This window comes from Thermobia domestica, chromosome 2 (assembly GCF_964235325.1).
Source record: "Thermobia domestica chromosome 2, izTheDome1.hap1.1, whole genome shotgun sequence".
NCBI lineage: Eukaryota > Metazoa > Arthropoda > Insecta > Zygentoma > Lepismatidae > Thermobia > Thermobia domestica.
Window position 1 is genome coordinate 248,433,887 of NC_137455.1, and position 19,241 is coordinate 248,453,127.

Below are 19,241 nucleotides of genomic sequence, written 5' to 3' on the forward strand. Positions count from 1 at the left end.
TCGTAAAAGTGTAAGGGTTCGTGAAATCTTGATGAACACACATTTATGAGTTATCACGTTTCACTCTCGTATTTGATTCGTATTATATTCAAACCTAAGTTGCCCATTCATTGCTCAAAGAGATTATACTGCAAAAGCAACTATTTTTTTAATATACTCTTATGAATGCTTCTTTTGTGATCTTTTTAGTTTGTTATTATTGTTATGCAATTGCAATCAAAGAAAAATTCTAAATATTGTTTCATTTTAATAAGGTTTACTATTGATAAAACACATCGAAATGCCGCCCTTTTTTGAGGGGGGGGGGTCAAACAAACCCCACGAGAGGCATTTATTGAAATCAGAAGTATCTTTGGTATCTATTTATGTATAAATGGGTCAAAGTGAACTCAAACAATTCGTGTCTTTTTATTTACTTTTCTGACTGATATGCAAATTAAGTTTTGTATTTCTTTAACTTGGACTAATAAAAGTCGTTGTGAACTAACTTGGACTAAATTAGTTCTTCTGTACTCTGCAGTATTTTGAAATTGTCCGTATGTAATTCTGTATAATCGTTTCACTTGTGCAACTGTTTATCTTTTTGTCCTTTTGAAGTGACTTTTGTCAATTATATTAACAAGTATGTAAAGATCAGTACAATGAATTTTTATCAGGAGTCCTTCGTGAGTGAGTCGGCAGGCGTCTCGCATTTGTGGCCAATTAGTCCAGGTTTCAAGTTCAAATAGAGGACAATTTCTCTCGGATGTAAGCCGAGAAGGGATTTGGATTCCGCTTTAAGCTTATGTGACCCCTTCCAGCATAACCCGTTTGTTGCAAACACCAAGGCGAAACAAATTTATTTCTGTCCATATGTGATATAAATACATAGAGCAAACTATTTAAACCAAATAATCCTGGTTTAAACCCAAAAAACCGGGTTTTTTGGTTTTTTCAATAAAAACCATGGTTTTTGCCAACCCTGTCTATAAGTAAATTAATCTGACGATTAAATCAATATAAGTGTCAATATAACACAACAAAAGTAGTTACTGATCTGACAATGAATTTGGAAGAGAGACCACCAGCATGTACCCTTATAACATTTTAGCTTGCTTTTCCTTTTGCGAAGATGTCGATTTTTAACTCATACAGATTAAAAAGAGCATATGGCAACCTGTTTTATGTTTTCTTTCAGGAACAAGCCTGCATTTTTGCTTTAGGTTTCTTTTTTTTTCCAAGCTGAAATAATTTTTATTTTGCTAATGAATAGTTTAATATTTGATTGTATTAGCATAGTATATAATGCCCGACTGTCTTTCGGGTATAAGTCTGTTTCTTTTTCTTTTCTTTTCTTTTTCTTTTGCTTCTAGTATTTTTTTAAAATTCAAACTATTTTATTTTATTATACTTTGTACTGAATAACTTAATATATGACTGTATTATTATAGTGTGTAACGAAACATCCCTTTCGGTTGAATTGTAATAAACCACAATGTTTAGAAAGCTAATGGTCTAAAATATATGCATTTTTGTCATTAAATCTCTTTTCTTATAAGGTTAGAGATATAAACTACATATATCAAATCCAACACCGATGTGATCGAACTATGGGCCACCTGCAACAGAGATGTATTAGCATAGCACAGAAATTTAACCTGTACTTTTTAAGCACAGAAATTTAATCTTAGATACGCCTAGCAAATTATTGCTCAGTTCGCTTTTAATGTAGCCGTACAATTTAAGCTAAATATTTAAATTATAATGTGTGCGCAAGCCTTTTTATATGGCACACCATTTTGTAGTGTACTGTTGTGTGCCAACCGGTTTTATGCACTCATGCTTACGAGGGTGGTGTGAGGTTTATCATTAAAACTGATATTAATGATATTTAGAGCGGCGTTTACTACATCTTAATTGAATAAACTCTTCAATTATTTTCATGATCAGACTACGTATTATTTGACTTTATTAATTTCCTGAGAAATGGAATTTTAGTTTTGGCTACTGCGCTGACCAGTAACTTTGATAGAGATATTTATTTTTTTTCAGGAGTTTAGGGATCTCTCCTAGTACTGACGGTATTGTATGACATGAGACGTATTGCTTAAAGTGGTATTTGAAGCAATACAAGGATCTACAAACAAGGCGAGTACTGTCAATGTAAATTACCCTCATGATCACAGCAGAGAAAGTATGTTTCTTTTCATCCCATATGTTTTCTTTTTCTTCTTCTTTCACCCCGTTAGTCTGCAATATGAATATAGAAAGCTAGAAACATCGCCGATGGGAGTTGATGTACCACACATTTAAACCTAGTGGACGCAAAGGGGGTATCTCAGATGCAACATAGCCCTTTTTGTGTTTCTGTTTTGACAAATATTAATTTAATTATTAAGATCTTAGCTATTCCTCAGAACATGTTTCCTGAACAAAATTACAGAAAACGTTCTCACTATTACTATAACCAACAGACAGAAATTTTCATATTCTTAACTAATTTATACAACAAGAGTCTGACACCATTATAACCTTTCATTTAAAAAAAAAAAAGTTCTGTTGAAGTCATTAATAAAAAATGTTGAAATATATTCTAATCTACTTACTGTTTGATCATAATACCATTTGGTATAAGCGGATATAATAAATTTTGGAAAATTTCTTTGAAACACCTTGTGGTAGATTAACCCTTTCCACAACGATTTATGTCCTGAATTTCCTGCCCCTCCTTCCGTTGCATCAAATTTCTTGAAGTTATAAAAGTGTATTATTATAGATGGTTTATAATTATATAACTTTCAAAACATCAATATAGTAACCCTACGTGATGTTACAATAGTTTAAATTTTATGACGAATGTAGCTCGTCATTGTGCGATTTGGCACCGAGAGGCCTTGACGAGCTAGATTCGTCATTTCCGTGCGAGGGGTTAAGATGAGAAAAAACTTCCGTACACTGGGGTTACAAGACATCTGACTGCTCATAATCTGCTTGTGACGTAAAGCCAATCACTTTAAATAAATTAAAAATAGGAAAAGAAATTTGTTACTACACAAGACAATGTTTTAGTGCATGGGGTCCTGGTTCAATTTTACACAATGAGAATTTGCACTGTGTAACAGTCAGTCGGTTTTGTAGTGGACCACAGTGATATACAATACGAGGGTATTTATTTCAGCGGGTTATTTTCTTGCGTAAATAACCGGGTATTTTACTGGTTATTTAGGTTTCTATGATCAATATTTGGATTTTCTTCTTGTTCATTTGTTTCATCTCCAAGAGGAGCACTAAATAACCACTGAACAGAAATTTCCTCTCTAGTAATTTAAGTTTGAATTTGATATATTTTACGTAAGTAACGTATTACTGACTGCCTAATTATCTAGATTCACCATCATATATTTTTCCACTCTACACTTCCCTCTATTAGCTCTCGCGGAAAGGAACTGGCAATTCTGTCCAATGAATTATTGAGTAAGTGTACTTCTGACGGTGTCCAAATATTATAGCTACTCTCTAACTAACTCTATGGCCTATGGAACCCGGAGGTTCAATGCCGTCTTCACGAAAGCTCTCCATTGACTTCTGTCCTTAGCTAACTGAATCCAGTTTCTACTTTGTATTCCTATTTCTACGAGATCCATCTTAATATTATCCTTCCATCTGCACCTAGGTCTTCTTAATGGAATCCGAACCACATGAGCTCTCGCCGGGAATCGAATGCGGGTCTTGTGTTTCAGTCTTCTCGAAAATTCCTTTCTTTGGGGGAAGGGGGTACTTGTCATTACTATAATATCCAGACTTCCCTTTCTTTATTGGAGAAGTACCCATTGTGAGGATTTGCTTAAAATGTGAACATCGGTTTATACTCTTAAATAAAAATAACGAAATATGTATTTCAGCATCTACGAAAATTTCTCTTCTAAAGAGTGTACGGGGGCAATTTCTATAATATTAACGTGAGAATTGGAGATATGAAATTCATTATATAGAAATAAGGGCATGGTTGCTGCGTACCTGGAAAACCTGGAAAAGTCAGGGAATTCTTAAAATTTTCTGGAGGAATATAAGGTTACGTACGTTTACTTTTGTATATTGTATTAGCACTCAGCTAGCTGGGGGCTTCGATCGCAGACCCCGTGTTTACTTGGCCTACGGCTTCGCACCTCAAATACCTACAACCATACCGAATTCCAGTTCAAATACCAAGTTTCATGTCTCGTATCTTCCGCGATCCCCAGATATGAACATTTTATTATAATAATGGTTATCTCCACACAGATGACCTAGGGCCCTGAACCTATATAAACCTGCATGCATACCGGATTTCAGTTCAAATACCACGTTTCCTTCAACGTTAAATTTCCAAATATCCTTCCCTAGTGGTACCCTACGTCACAAATTCTATGTGCTTTCCAAATTTCAATTTTTTAGCTTAAGCGGTTTGGCCTGGGCGTCAATTATTAATTATTATTGACAATTTTATTTTTGAAATTATATTGCCTCATCAGTTGGCAGAAAAATTTTCATATCATTTGAAAATACAAGCAAATTCATAATTAATTATATTACTCCCCACCGGTTGAGTAGACACAACGCAAATATTGCGTTTCAGTTTGTGGTAACAGGCATAGCAAATATAACTACTTTTCACATTTTGGTGTTGCGTGGCGATTCGCAAATCTGGACATGGCAAACAGAGAATGAAGCCCACAGATTTTCAAGTGAAGCGCAAAGTGCAACTGACACTCACGGCCGTTTGCGTCAATTTGACTATTTGCTTATCTGATGAAAAATGCAACACGAGTATTCCGAGAACTGTTATGTACAGTCCGCAGCAAAAAACTTGCAACATAAGCGTGTAAGTTTATTGTGAAACGACGAAGACTTTTGCACCAAAATAAGTGTGTGCAGGGGAGGACGCCGAGGTTTCTCTGGCGTGATTCGTGCCACTTGGACGTTACCTTGATTCCCTGCGCTGTTGAGTGTAGTTTCACAATAAACTTACATGCTCATGTTGCAGGTTTTTTGCTGTGGACTGTACAAGCCAGCTGTAAAGCAAGTTGTGATTCATGATTCTCAAATAGATGTAGTAAATATTTTTGTATCCAATATCTGAATAGGGATCATTTTCTGGTACAAGTATACTTTACCAGACACTAAAATATGAATAACGTAACCTAACCGAAAAGGTTGCATGATAGTGTAAATGAGTTGATTTTGGGCTTAACGTCCCGTTCAGCTGCGAGGCTATATGAGACGTGGACCTACTGATTAACGTGGAATCCGAACCACATGAGCTCCCACCAGACAGTGTAAATGACACTAACCTAGCATGTAGGTTAGGTTAAATTAGAGTATATGTTTCGCAGATGCCTGCCAGTAGTTCTCAAAGAAAAATACGTATCATTGAAATTCGTCTTCGTTTGTGTGCTCGCTTAGTGTGATCCCCTGCTTCCCCTCTTAATCCTTTCACCAGTCCAGTTTTGTCTCTAATATATTTTCGATACTATTTTCACAGGTTAATGCACCTCACATTATGGAATCCTCCAAGTGTACGTTATCTTCGTTCAATTCTCAGTGGCTTAAAAACAGTGAGTTATCTTAGTTTATTATTATTATTATTATTAACATGGGAAAATAAGTTCTAGTTAGCCACATAAAAGGCAGAAAGCATGTGGTAGCTGTGGATTCTGCTAAATCATACGGTATTGTGATGTTCATGGTTCAGATAGAGAAACTGAAACTAGTGTGTCAAGAAAATGAATATGCATTAGTGTGTAGTGACAATTCCCAGGAATCAAAGTGTAAAGCTCCAGTTTCTGGACCGACTACAGAGACCACAAGCCTTGGAATGCAAAAATATCTTACAAAGGAGAAAACAACGAATGCAGAAACATTATAGAGATTGCAGTCAGTTTATGCTCATTCGTCACTTTCTGCAGCTGGCCAAATATTGAACATTTTCCGCATTATGTTTTCTGACAGTCACACAGCCAAGGTGATTGCAATTGGGAGGGCCAAAATAGCATATTGTATTGTTTATGGTATTACATTTTATTTCTTGAAAAAAATAATGAGATATGAAACTAATAGTGGTTGTTTTACTATTTCATTTGATGAAAGCTTACATAAAATAAGCCAAACCGAACAAATTGAATTTATGGTCAGGTTTTGGAGTAACAAGGAAGAGTAAGTTGTTAGTAAGTACTTTAGATCATCGTTCTTAGGTCATTCTACAGTAACAGATTTATTAGTCGCATTAAAAAAAAAAGCTTCAATCTTTTGGCTTGACATGTCTTTCGCACGTCTCCATGGATGGACCAAATGTTAATCTTAAGTTTTGTGGGAACTTAAAGAAGAATTGCAGGAACGTAAAGATACAGATGGTGATCAGAAAAATGGAAACACCTGAACGAAATTGCAAATTACCAGATTAATATGGTGTGGGGCCACCTTTCGCCTTCAGAAGAGCCTTGATGCGACGTGGGATGGAGGCATAAAGGTCGTGAATGGTAGCAAGTGGAATTTTACACCACTCCTCGTGCAGGGCATCAGCCAGTTCTGTGAGAGAGGATGGAGGTGGAAATCGTCGCCGGAGTCGTGTTTCCAAGACGGACCACAGATGTTCAATTATGTTGAGATCTGGGGATTGGGCGGGCCAAGGGAGGTGTTGAACTTCATCCCGATGTTCCTCAAACCACGCTGCAACAACGCCAGCTGTGTGAATGGGTACATTATCATCCTGGAAGATGGCGTCATTGTCCGGGAACAACATCCGGACCATAGGATGCAAGTGGTCTCCTAAAATTGCGACATAATCGTTGGCAGTGATTCGTCCGCTAAGTGTGACCACAGGACCCAATGAAAACCATGATATGGCGGCCCACAGCATCACTGAGCCGCCGCCATGTTTCACAGTTGGGCGGAGACACTGCAGATCATAAGCTTCTTTGGGCGTTCTCCACACATAAACACGGCCCGTGGTTGGGAATAGACTGAAGGATGACTCATCCGACCATATCACACGTTTCCAGTCCTCAACGGTCCAAGTTGCATGGTCGCGGCACCGTTTGCGGCGTGCGAAAGCGTTATGGTCCCTGATGAGCGGTTTGGCCCGTGCAACACGACCCCGTAAGTTCATGTCATGTAATTCGCGGCGGACTGTGATTGTCGAAACAGGGTGGGGGAGGTGCTGATTGAGTTCCTCCGTCACTTGCTCCGCAGTGGCACGACGGTTCTGCGTGGCAATGCGCTTTAATACCTGGCGTGACCTGTCACTCATGATTTTTTCAGCCCACTGTTCCGCTTCCCCGATGTGGTTTTCCCGTGTGTTGTGTAGGCCGTCATCACCTTCGACACTGTCCCACGCGATACACCTAATACAGTAACCACTGCCGTCACACTCACTCCACATAACCGCGCACCAACAATTTGCCCTCTTTGAAAATCTGAGAGGTCTCCCATTTTACACTACCTCCGTCTGCTGCAGCCACGGGACACTGCTGTTCCACTGCGCCTGACGTAGTATGGAGACCGACCTAACACACCACCATCAGCGGTCCGACGCTGCGGGCGCCACGACACCACTACCAACCCATACATCTGACGTGTTGCCAACTACAGGTGTTTCCATTTTTCTGATCACCATCTGTACAGATAATGGTCCGGTTATTTTAGAATTTGGTGCGTGTTGTCTATATAGCGTGAATGATTCTTTAAAATGGCTATAAAATCTACCGTTTGGAATATCGTAGACTTTTAAAGAACTACACATTAGAAATGAAATGAAATCTTTGAGTTTTACGTCCCACGGTTATGCCGGTTAGGCTAAAGGAGACGGTGATTATGAGAGATGAGTGAAATGGTGGAATGAAGAAAGTGGGAGGAAACGGGAGAACCCCGAGAAAACCCACGAGCACAGTGTTTGTCCACCACAAAGTTCACTTGGCGGAGGCTGGGATCGAACCCGGGACCCCAAGCACCAGAGGTAAACGCTCTACCACTGAGCCACCGCGCCCCCAACTACACATTAGAGATGCAAAAATGCCGGCTTTTTTGAATCGATGGTTCTTTGCACATAAAAAGCCTGCTTTTTTTGAATAAAAAGAGAATGTTGGAAATTTTGTCTTTTTTCATTTTCATGATTTTTCTGTTCAAATAGCTTTCTTATAGTATACTCTAAAGTTAAATAAGATTCCATGACCTAAATGCCATATTTCGCTCTGGAATTCACCATCATGATGGATGGAGCGCATGATTAATGAATTAAAGTAAACATAAAGTACAAGGTATTTAACTTTATTTTAACTTCTGAATTATCGACATTTTTTCTTCTTTAGATCATTTCTTTTTAGCCATCCATGTTTCACTTCTGAGCTTAGTACTCTAGCTTTTATCACATAATTAAACTAATGTTTTTCAATATATCCATCAGAGGGTACCGTTTTCAATATATTTGTCAGAGCGTACTTCCACATTTCCGTTATACTGTAGCTGTACAATGATTTAACAATAATTTTCCGGACGCAACCTTGAATATCATTTGATAGAAATAATCAGTATCGGATTTAGAAAAATATTTGTGAGGGTTTTTTCTGAATAATATATTTTTTTTTTTTCTAAAAATTCCCAACTTTTATTTAAGAGGAGCTTAAGTTTATGTGTACAGGCATAACAAATATTTCGTTTCGTTTATATGTTCAGCTATAATCTTCCAGAAACAACCTTGAAGACCATTCTATACTGATAATCAATGGCGGATTTAGAAAAGTATTTTGGGAGGGGCTTTTCTTATTAATGCTTAGTTTTTCTAAAAATTCCTAATTTTTTATTTGAGGACAGCCTGAAGTATATGAGTAAAGGCAAAACTAATATTTAGTTTGTTTTAGAAATTCCATAATTTCGGGGTAGAGGCTTCAAACCGAAAGACATTTCCATCCTAATCCTCTTCACAAATCCATCACTGCTGGTAATTAGTAATAACAAAGATTTAAAAACGATTAGAAAGGAAGTCGGCCAGAACTCACAGTACACGCACTATCTCTACATGCACAGATAGAATTAAGAAAAACTTTTGTCAAAATGCGGGGTTGAATCCCGGAATTCACGATAGAAGCGCGAAAGCTAACCACTCACTCATGTTTGTTGTGCAGTTGTGCTTAACTTACATGTATTCTCTCTCTCTCTTCTCTATGGCCACAAAAGCTCTCCATTGACTTCTGTCCTTATCCAATTCAATCCAGTTTCTGTTTCTTATTTCTGCTAGATCCATCTTAATATTGTCCTCCCATCTGGGCCTAGGCTTTCCTAATGGACGTTTCCCGATTTCATTTCCAGTTCAAACTTTGAAAGCGTTCCTACTTTCTTCCATTCTGGCTACGTGACCTGCCCACCTGCCTCCTAGACTTGACTCTAACGATGTTTGGTAAACCGTATAAATTATGTAGTTCCTCCTTATGAAGTTTCCGCCATTCCCTATTTCCGTTCCGTTTGGGTACAAATATTCGTCTCAGAATTTTATTCTCAAATAATTTCAGTCTGCGTTCTTCCCTGAGCGTAAGCGACCATGTTTCACAACCATAAAGCATAACAGGCATGATTATCATCTTATATATTTTAAGCTTTAAATTCCTTGACAGAATTAGCGATGACAAAATATTTTGAACTGAATAACAAGAATTTCCTGATTTCAGTCGACATTTAATTTCTTTGTGGGTATGATTTTGGTCTGGTAATACTGATCCAAGATATTTGAAAGTATCCACTGTGTCGAAAGTATTAATTGATATTTTAACGCATTCATAATTTGCCGTATTACGATCCTTATGAACTTCCTTGTATTTAGATTTCTCTGCATTTACTTATGTTTCTGCAAGCGTTTAATAAGGCTTCTGCATTTGTTTCGATTGTTTTCATATCAAATATACATCTTCAGCATACACCATAACCTGGTGAATACCATTCAACTCTAGGCCCTGGTTCCTATCTTTGATTTTCCTTATAGCGTACTCCGGAACAAAGCTGAATAATAACGGCGATAACACATATCCTTGTTTCAGGCCAATCTCGACGTGGAAGCTCGCATTTTTCTACTCGGAATTTACTCTGGGATTCGTTTAAACACTTAATAAATCTAGCTTTTTCGGTATTCCAAATTCTGAAAGAATGTTGTACAATGTTTCCCTCCTAACCGAGTTGTAAGCCTTTCTAAAATCAATAAACATTTGATGTACTGGGTCATATATTCCCATTTCTTTTCGAGTATTTGTTAAATAGTAAATATCTGCTTGATTTCGACTAAATCCACACTGATAATCTCCAATAATTTCATCTGCGTATGAGATCAATCTTGTTAATAAAATGTTAAGAGAAATGCCTCGATAATTATTACAATCAATTTTGTCGTCTTTCTTATGAATTAGAACAGTGATTGATTCTTCCACTCTTTTTAAATGTATTCCATAGGTTTTTTTTTTTTTTTGTGTGTGTGTGTGTGTAAAAAAAAAGTTTCGTAACGATATGTTGAATTTTCTTGTTAAAATTTCAGAAACCTTCAGGACTGGGTAAACCGTGATGGTGGTTATATATTCTACAGCCTAGGAAACCATACGCTCAGGTGAACCGTCTATTACGTATATCATCCATCAACTTTTCCGATTCTGATCAAGCTTAAGGAACAGTAAGTACATTACAGAATTTGGAGCTTTACCGATTTTGTAGATCCGAAGCACCTGATAGGTGGTAACAGATTATTACGTATGTGATCAATGAATGAAAAATTTGTTCGAAATATTCATACAATGTATATGAGAGTTAAAAATTAACTGAAACATTTCAAGAATATACAGAACCATCCGAAACGAAGCTCTTGATGTGCAGATTTCTCTCGTGTTTTTCTTTATTTGGCTTCAAAAAGAGGGTGTGTGTGATATTTTGAAGTAGAAATACTAGATACAATTTTGCTAGTTATTTGTGTATCATTTTTTTAAGTACTTATTGTATATAAGAGGTTAAAATATTATTACATATATTGGTTAATCATTTGGAATTCATAATGTAAATATGTTAAGAATTTTAAAAAAAATCATTTTGAAATTTATGGTTTATTTTCGAGGTTTCATATTGTTATCTGCATCAACCACTAATTAAATGAATTTTTTGTTGTAGAAAGCGAAACAAAGTTTGCTTTATCAGTTTAAAGCAAAATTTTCAAAAAAGCCCAAAATTCCCCAAGCAAAAAAGCGAAGCAGAAAAAACCGTTTTTTCCACCAAAAAAAAAAAGCCTTTTTTTTTTTTCGAGCACTTGCACCTCTACTACACATACCGTAACGTATTTAAAAACGTAACAGCAAAAAGAACAGATTATATGTCCTTCATTGGCTCAAGAAATTTTGTGCCATACGTTGGGTTGAAAATACTTAAGTTCCTGATAGAGCATTAGAAATCCTTAAGAACTTAATTATGTTGAAATAGCTAAGAGAGAGAAAAAAAGAATTAAAATCTTCAAGCAACAAAACTATGAAAAAGATTTTAGAAGATAAAATGAGTGGTCCAAAATTAGCGTTTTTTTAAATTGCTTGTTTCTAAAGTTGAATCATTTTAAAGGGCATTTTAAGTCGAACAACCCATGATTCCTTTCTTGTTTTCAGAACTATCAAACATAATGACATCTCCAATTAACAGATTCGTTAGACGCGATGTACTGGTTTTAATACTACAAATATCGCTAAGATTAATGTAACAAATTCGGAGAACTTGATTAGTGCAAAAAATGTTAAGTTGAAATAAGGTTTTCGTGATACTATTAAACAAGTAAAAAATGTTTCCTCGAAAGATATACTTCATTTCAAACAGAGTTGTCGAAAATGTTTGCAGACATTTTGCACAAACTTACCTGAAAAGATTGCTTTGAAATTTTAGTTCACCAGAAGTCTGTCGTTTTGTGATCTCAATGTAATATGTAGAAACCCAGAAATTGCTATGAAACGATTTTATTTTTGCCCTGAGACAATTGTCGAAAACAAGTGGATTTCTGGAATGTGCGCTCATCGAGTAGAAAGAGAATTTAAAATTCTATATTCAGATCCAGTGTTTTTTTGGAGAGGCGAATAATTACTCAAGGGTAATCTGACATGACACATTCTGGAAAAGTGTTATTGCATTTTCTGAATCAAAACTCATGGCATTCCTTAACAAGATTTTCATACTTTCACATGATAATGTTGCTATAGAGAAAAGTTTCTCAGTAAATAAAGAATGCGGGTAGTGTTTAGAAGGTAGAAATTACAATGGATATGATCCCTTATGTGAGAAATGTCCCAGTGAAATACAGCAAAAGGCTTGAGCAGAAAAAACAGGGGGGACAGGAACATGAGAAAACTAGGGTAGCGGAGAAACAAAGAAAAGAACTAATGAAGAATTTGGAAGAAACGGAGGGGAAAGTGCTTGCTGAAGCTGAAAATGAATCACAATTAATTGAAGATCAGATGCGCCCATTACAAAAATTTTAAACGTTAATATCCAGTTTCTGTATGTGTGTGTGCGTGTGTTATTAGTGTTACGCAGTTTTGTGTGTGCTCAAGAGAAGTGATAATCATAAAACCAAAACTTCTAAACAAACAAACAAACGAACGAACAAAAAAAGTTCGAAGAAGGAAAATGTAAGTTGCTTTTTTCACTACATTTTCACATCTAAGAGTGTTCATTCAAAATGTAAGTTTAGGCATTTGGTGTAAAATTATGCCCCTTTTGTATAATTAGAATGCTAGAGAATTATAAATTACATTTCTTACTTAATAGTGCTAAGTGGAAATTTTGCGCATTGGTCCTGGAAAACCTGTAAAAGTCAGAGAATTTTGTATCTCGAGACGCGCAGCAACCACGAAGGGAAACAGGTATTTCAGTGTTTTCTAAAATTCAATTGTGGAAAGTGCAGGGAATATACGATATGTAGGATTATGTGGAAGAGTGAAAGCGATTCACCGAAAATTAAGGACATGTTAATCTATATTATAAAATTGAAACTGACTATGTTTGTAACTCTTAATCTCTTGAATCACCCAACCGATCTCGATCATTTTTTTTTTTTATGTAGAAACGGTTCTGGCCTGGGAGTGTTTTTAGCTATCCACTTTGACGGTAGAATTTAGGGGAGGAGGAGGAGGAAGAATTATTAAAATTAATAAAACTTAACTCTTGAACCAAACGACCAATCCTGATCAAATTTTCAACGTAGATGAGGTTCGTACCTGGGGTATCTTTTAGTGTGGGAAGGGAGAGGAGCGAGATATATATACTAAAATCAATATATATAAAAGTAAAAATAACTATGTTCGTGAGTTAACAACTCTTGAACCACCTGATCGATCTCAATCAAAGTTTCAACATAGATGAGGTTCAAATCTGGGTAGTTTGTTATCATATCACTTTGACGGTAGATCTTAGGAGTGGGGGAGGGGAGGAGGAGGAATATATGAAAATGAATAAAACTTAATAACTCTTAAACCTCCCGACCGATTTCTATCAGTTTCAACACAGATGAGGTTCGAGCCTGGAAAGTATTTTTTTATACATATATTGTCATTTTTACGGTAGAACCTAGAAGAGGGGGAGGGGAGGGGATATTTATATATAAAAATAAATAAAACTTAACTCTTGAACCAGTCAACCTATCTCGATCAAATTTTCAACATTGATGACATTCGGACCGGAGGTAATTTTTGTCATTTAACTTTGACGGTGCAACGTAGAGGAGGGGAAGGGGTATATATATATATATATGTGTGTGTGTGTGTAAAAAATAAAAATGAAAGTGACTGTCTTTGTGACTTCATCACTCTTGAATCACCCGACCGATCTCGATCAAATTTTCACCACAGATGAGGTTGGGGCCTGGGATAGTATTTATTTATTTATTCACTCTGACGATAGAACTTAGAGGAAGGGGACGGAGGCGTTAAAAATAAATAAAACTTAATAACTTGCACCAAACGATCAATCTCGATCAATTTTTTTAAATAGATGAGATTGGGCCTGGGGTGTTTTTTATTTCACTTTGATAGTAGAACTTAGGGGCGGGGGTTAGGAGTTAGAGATAAATATATATATATATATAAATAAAGAAAACTTAATAACTCTTGAACCACTGGATGATCTAGATCAAATGTACAACCTAGATGAAGTTTAAACCTAAGATGGTTTTTGTCATATTACTTTACTTTGACGTTGTCACTTAAAGGTGGGGGAGGGGAGGGACTTTTAAAAGTGATCGGAAATGACCGATCTTCGTGTCGAATCCATAGTTTTCGGGGTCGCTGAGATGAACAGTGGCACTTCTGCCGTTTAAATCCAAATTCAGCCTCGCAACTTGGGGGAGGGGGGATATATATAAAAATGATCGAAATGACCAATATCAGTGTCGAATACATAGTTTTCGGGGATGCTGAGATGAACAATGACATTTCCAATGCCGTTCCTCGCAACATGGGAAAGGGAGGGAGATATATAAAAATCATCGAAAATGACCAATATCAAAGAGAGCTTTACTAATAGTAAAACTGTGACTGACTAACGGAACATATTACTATTTTTAATTAATTTAACCCAGCGCAGCGGGGAATTGATGCTAGTATACTATATGAAGGAACGTGAGACTTAGAAATAACACTGCTTTTGTGACGAGAGCACTGAATAAGAAAGATACTTTTTTGAAATACGTATGCCAATGGAAGCAAAATTTAAAAGGTGATACAAATGGTTTGTCCAAAATAGGATACCCACATAAAATTCTGAAGCTTGGGAGAAGAATTAACAAAAAAATGGTTACTTACCAATAAATCCTCCCGTGGGAAAACTAAATACTCTAAACATATCGGAAAGGTAACAAAGATAAAAATGGATGAGAGAAAAATTGTATGAGAGAATACATACTACCAAATAAATGTAACGTAAGAGGTCGATTCAAAAAAAGCCACGAGCAGAGCACAGCGCAAAAGAATGAGCTGAGTTAAAGGAAGTGCTATGTCTATGTTACGTCACTATTACCAGATCTAAAAAATATACCAAAGGTAGGTAATCAGATTCTATCAATGTTGCCAAAATCCAGATTTAAAGCCAGTTTATATTTACGAATAAAGAATGATCCTTTAATCTCCCGTTGTTAGCTTTTGCTGAACCTATCACATTAACCTGTTTTATATTGTATACGTGTTGTTTCAAGTGAACCAACAATCCCGACCTACCCTCTTCTTTTGACTTTTTTGATTAATATGTTCTTTAATTCGGGTATTAATACTGCGTTTCGTTTGACCTACGTATGAGGAGTCACTGAGCATTCACACTGAGCAAGATAAATACCTGATCTATTTAGTGGATCAACAAAATAACTTTTAAAGCCAGTAAACATGTTTCTCTAAACGTTTAGAGGGGATACTGGAAGCTGATATGTTATGCTTTGCAAGAATGCGTTGAACTTTTGTCGCTAATTGTGGAAAGTAAGGAATTCCTATCCAAGTTTTTGCTTCTTTGGGGTTAAATGTTTTAGGAACTTGCACCAATCTGCGCTTTTGATTGAACCAATTCTGTAATGTACGCAACTTATACTCGTTTTATTATTATTATTATTATTATTATTATTATTATTATTATTTAACATAAAAACTGTATTTCGTCATTGAGATCGTATGGCATTTATATGCCATACGAAAGAAATTCTTCCAAATATTGGTCTTGTACAGTGCTGGATGGGCTGACTGTTGATATATGTAAGTAGTGACCGCAGTGTTTAAACTTTCGTTATAAATTTATTTGCGATTTAATATTTAAATATAGTGCTTAAAGGCTGACAAGGGAAATCAATACGTAATTATGTCAAAACAGAGACACGCTTCCGATATTTTGAAAATTGCCGAGAAATACAACTTTGTTTCACATCCGCGCAATCCATTGCCATAGGAAATAAAAATGGTACAGTTGACAATTGATTCTTCACTACTGACTGACTGAAAAAGAAAAATAATGCACCTAGCCTTCCCATTATTTATGGCCTTCCGGAAGTGCACAAGCGCAACATTCTCCTTCGTCCGATCATATCAGGTTTCAACCATCCAGTTTACTTATTACCCAAATGGGTTATACAAAAAACTTAATGATTATAACAGTGGTTTCAAATATGTTGTTAAAAATAGTCTTGACGATAACAACAGTTATCATCACTTGTAAATGGTATTGCCATTTTACTTGCATCCATAGATGTTGATATGTATCTGTCCATACCATTGAAACTTACTATCAATAGTACACGATCTTGGTAATTACAAAATGGTGAATCTGCCAACGAAACTCAACACTTTTATTACAACTGCTTGTAGTTTGCTTAACAACCAATGTATTTCAATTTGAAAATCATTACTTTCACCTGAATGGTGGTCTAGCCATGGGCAACACACTATTCCCGATATTGTCCAATAGTTTTACATCAGATGAAAGCTTCTATTTTACAGCAAGATACATTTAAATATATTTGATTGTAACGTTATGCCGATGACATTTTACAACTTCTACATGATGAAAATACACTTTTACAAATATTTAAACAGTTCAATAATCAGTATTCTACGCTGAAGTTCACCCCCGAGCGTGAATCTGATGTCTTGCATTTTTAGATTTACTGATTTCCAGATCGCACAATAACTTTATACCGAAAATATATCGAAAACCTACTGCAGGCATACATCAACAGTCAGCCCATCCACCACTGTACAAGGCCAATATATGGAATAATTTATTTCGTAGGGCAGTATTATAAAGATATCCAAAAAAGTTCTGTTGCTTTTTCACCCACCACCTTCGAATATCGATATGTCACCTAAGAAGTATATTAAAGATCAAAAATAGTCCCCATCAGCATCGACGACCTTCTGCCAACGTTCTGGAAGATCATAGATTCCATCGCGGTAGAAAGTGGTGGGCCGTAAAGCTAAGAAGATATCAAGTACATTTTGCAATTGTACTAGGGATTTGAATTGGCGTTCTCTAAGGTGGTTGTCCAAGGATTGGAGCAGATGATAATCGGACGGTACAATGTCCGGGGAGTATGGCAGATGCAAGTGTTTCCCATCCAAGGCGCAGAATGGTGTCCGGGTCATCCTAGCCACGTGTGGCTTAGCGCAGAATGGTGTACCAGGAAGACTCCTTTGCGATTCAGAAGTGCTGGCTCCAGAGTTTTGAGTTTTTCTTGAACACGGCTCAACTGCTGACAGTAGAAGTACACAGTTGGATTGATGCTTTGACCAGCTGATAGCAATTCCCGATGCACGATGCCGCGAGCAATACACCAAACACATAGGAGGACCTTCTTCTAATGCAGTGCTGGTTTCGGCTGTTTTGGAACCGGTTCATGAGATGCTAACCAATCATGACGGCACTGTAGAGCTTCGTACAGGACCCACTTCTCATCACATGTCAACACCCTGTCCAGAAATGGCTCCTTCCCCAGACGAGACAACAAAGAAACGTAACTCTTGCTCGCGTTGCCTTCCGACCCGGAGTCAAATCATGTGGGACCCACTGACTCAACTTGTAGTGTTTCCCAAGTTGATGGAGGTGCTGCCGAATGGTTTCTCCACTCACACTGAATTGTAGTCCCAGTTCCTCACATGTCTGGCCACTGTTATCCTCAATTGTTGCCTGAAGATCTTCATCTTCTACACGTGTTAGTCTTTCGGCACGCGGTGCACCTTTGAGTGTTTCGTGACCGTCTTTAAATTTGTTAAACCACCGCTGCACTGTCCGCGTAGTTACGACACCCTCACCAAAGGACTGGCATGTTTTCCGCCCCGCTGCGTACAGGTTCACGCTCTTATGACACTCTGTGGAGGTCCAATGTTCACTCTGTCCTTACACAAGTTCACGGTGTAACTGAACTTCCACAATCAAGTAGTGTGTTGGATATACCCACACCAACAACTGACCTTCACCTTCGCATTCAACTCACGGTGTGAGGGCCAGTGGAACACAGACCTTCACAAAAAGCGACAGAACTTTCTTGGTTACCTTTATAATTTGTGATCGTCCAAACGACCTCAATGACGAAATACAGTTTTTATATCAAATAGGACAAAAAAAAAAAAAAAAAAAACGGAACTAAGTTGCGTACATTACAGAAGTGGTTTAATTAAAAGCGCAGATCGATGCAGGGCCCTAAAACATTTATCCCTAAAGAAGCAAAACTTGGATAGGAACTCATTACTTTTCACAATTATCGACAAAAGTTCAACAGATTCTGGCAAAGCATAACATATCAGCTTCCAGTATCCCCTCAAACCATTTAGAAAAACATGTTACCGGTTTTAAAAGTTATTTTGTTGATCCACTAAATAGGTCAGGTATTTATCTTCTCAATGTGAATGTGACTCCTCATATATAAGTCAAACGAAACGCCCAAATTAAAGAATACATTGGACACTCAAAAAGGTTACAAGAAGAGGGTATGTCGGAATTGTCGCTTCACTTAAAACACGCATACAATATAGAACAGGTTAATGTGATAGGTTCAGTAAAAACAAACAACAGGAGATTAAAGACTCATTCTTTATTCACAAATATAAACCGGCTTTAAATCTGGATTTTGGCAACATTCGTAGAATCTGATTACCTGCCTTTGAAGTACAGTATTTTTTAGATCTGGTAATAGTGACGTAACATAGACATCGCACTTCCTTCATCTCAGTTCATTCTTTCGCACTGTGCTCTGCTCGTGATTTTTAATCATCCATCTCTTACGTTACATTTAATAGGTGGTATGTATTCTCTCATATAATTTTTCTCTCATCCATTTTTACCTTACCACTGAAGACAGAACCAGCTTGTTATTCCGAAACGTTCGGAGAGTATTTAGTTTCCCCATGGGAGGATTTACTGATAAGTAACCAATTTTTTGTTAATTTGAAACATCCTCCCATGCGCCTACATAATTTTAAGGAGAAGAAACTCGGCATATAAACTCCTTGTTATAAATAAGCGAACACGTGTCCTATCGGTTTTGAAAATTTCCGTTTTAAAAAGAGAGGCATTTTCTTTCATTTTTCGCCCCATTGACAGCAATATTGTCTGATGTTGTGACTGCATCACGAAAAAATGACTAAGCACTTGGAAGTTAATTTTGGAACATACTTAGAGGTAGGTTTCAATCACTATTTTGATTAAAGGAATTAAAAATTAATGCGATAAATAAAGTATCTCATGAACCCTCAGGTTAGGAG

The 19,241-nt window shown here is 36.7% G+C and overlaps 1 protein-coding gene and 1 long non-coding RNA gene across 3 annotated transcripts in view; one reads left to right on the forward strand and one right to left on the reverse strand.

The window, feature by feature from the left end:
• Window positions 1-19,241, forward strand: part of LOC145678430 (uncharacterized) — a 183,239-nt gene that overhangs the window by 150,355 nt on the left and 13,643 nt on the right. The window contains exon 3 of the long non-coding RNA XR_014130391.1: window positions 10,529-10,660. This is a non-coding gene — a long non-coding RNA (uncharacterized LOC145678430). The remainder of the gene's footprint in view (window positions 1-10,528; window positions 10,661-19,241) is intronic.
• Window positions 1-19,241, reverse strand: part of LOC145678429 (uncharacterized) — a 66,469-nt gene that overhangs the window by 23,963 nt on the left and 23,265 nt on the right. The gene's annotated exons all lie outside the window — the stretch shown is intronic.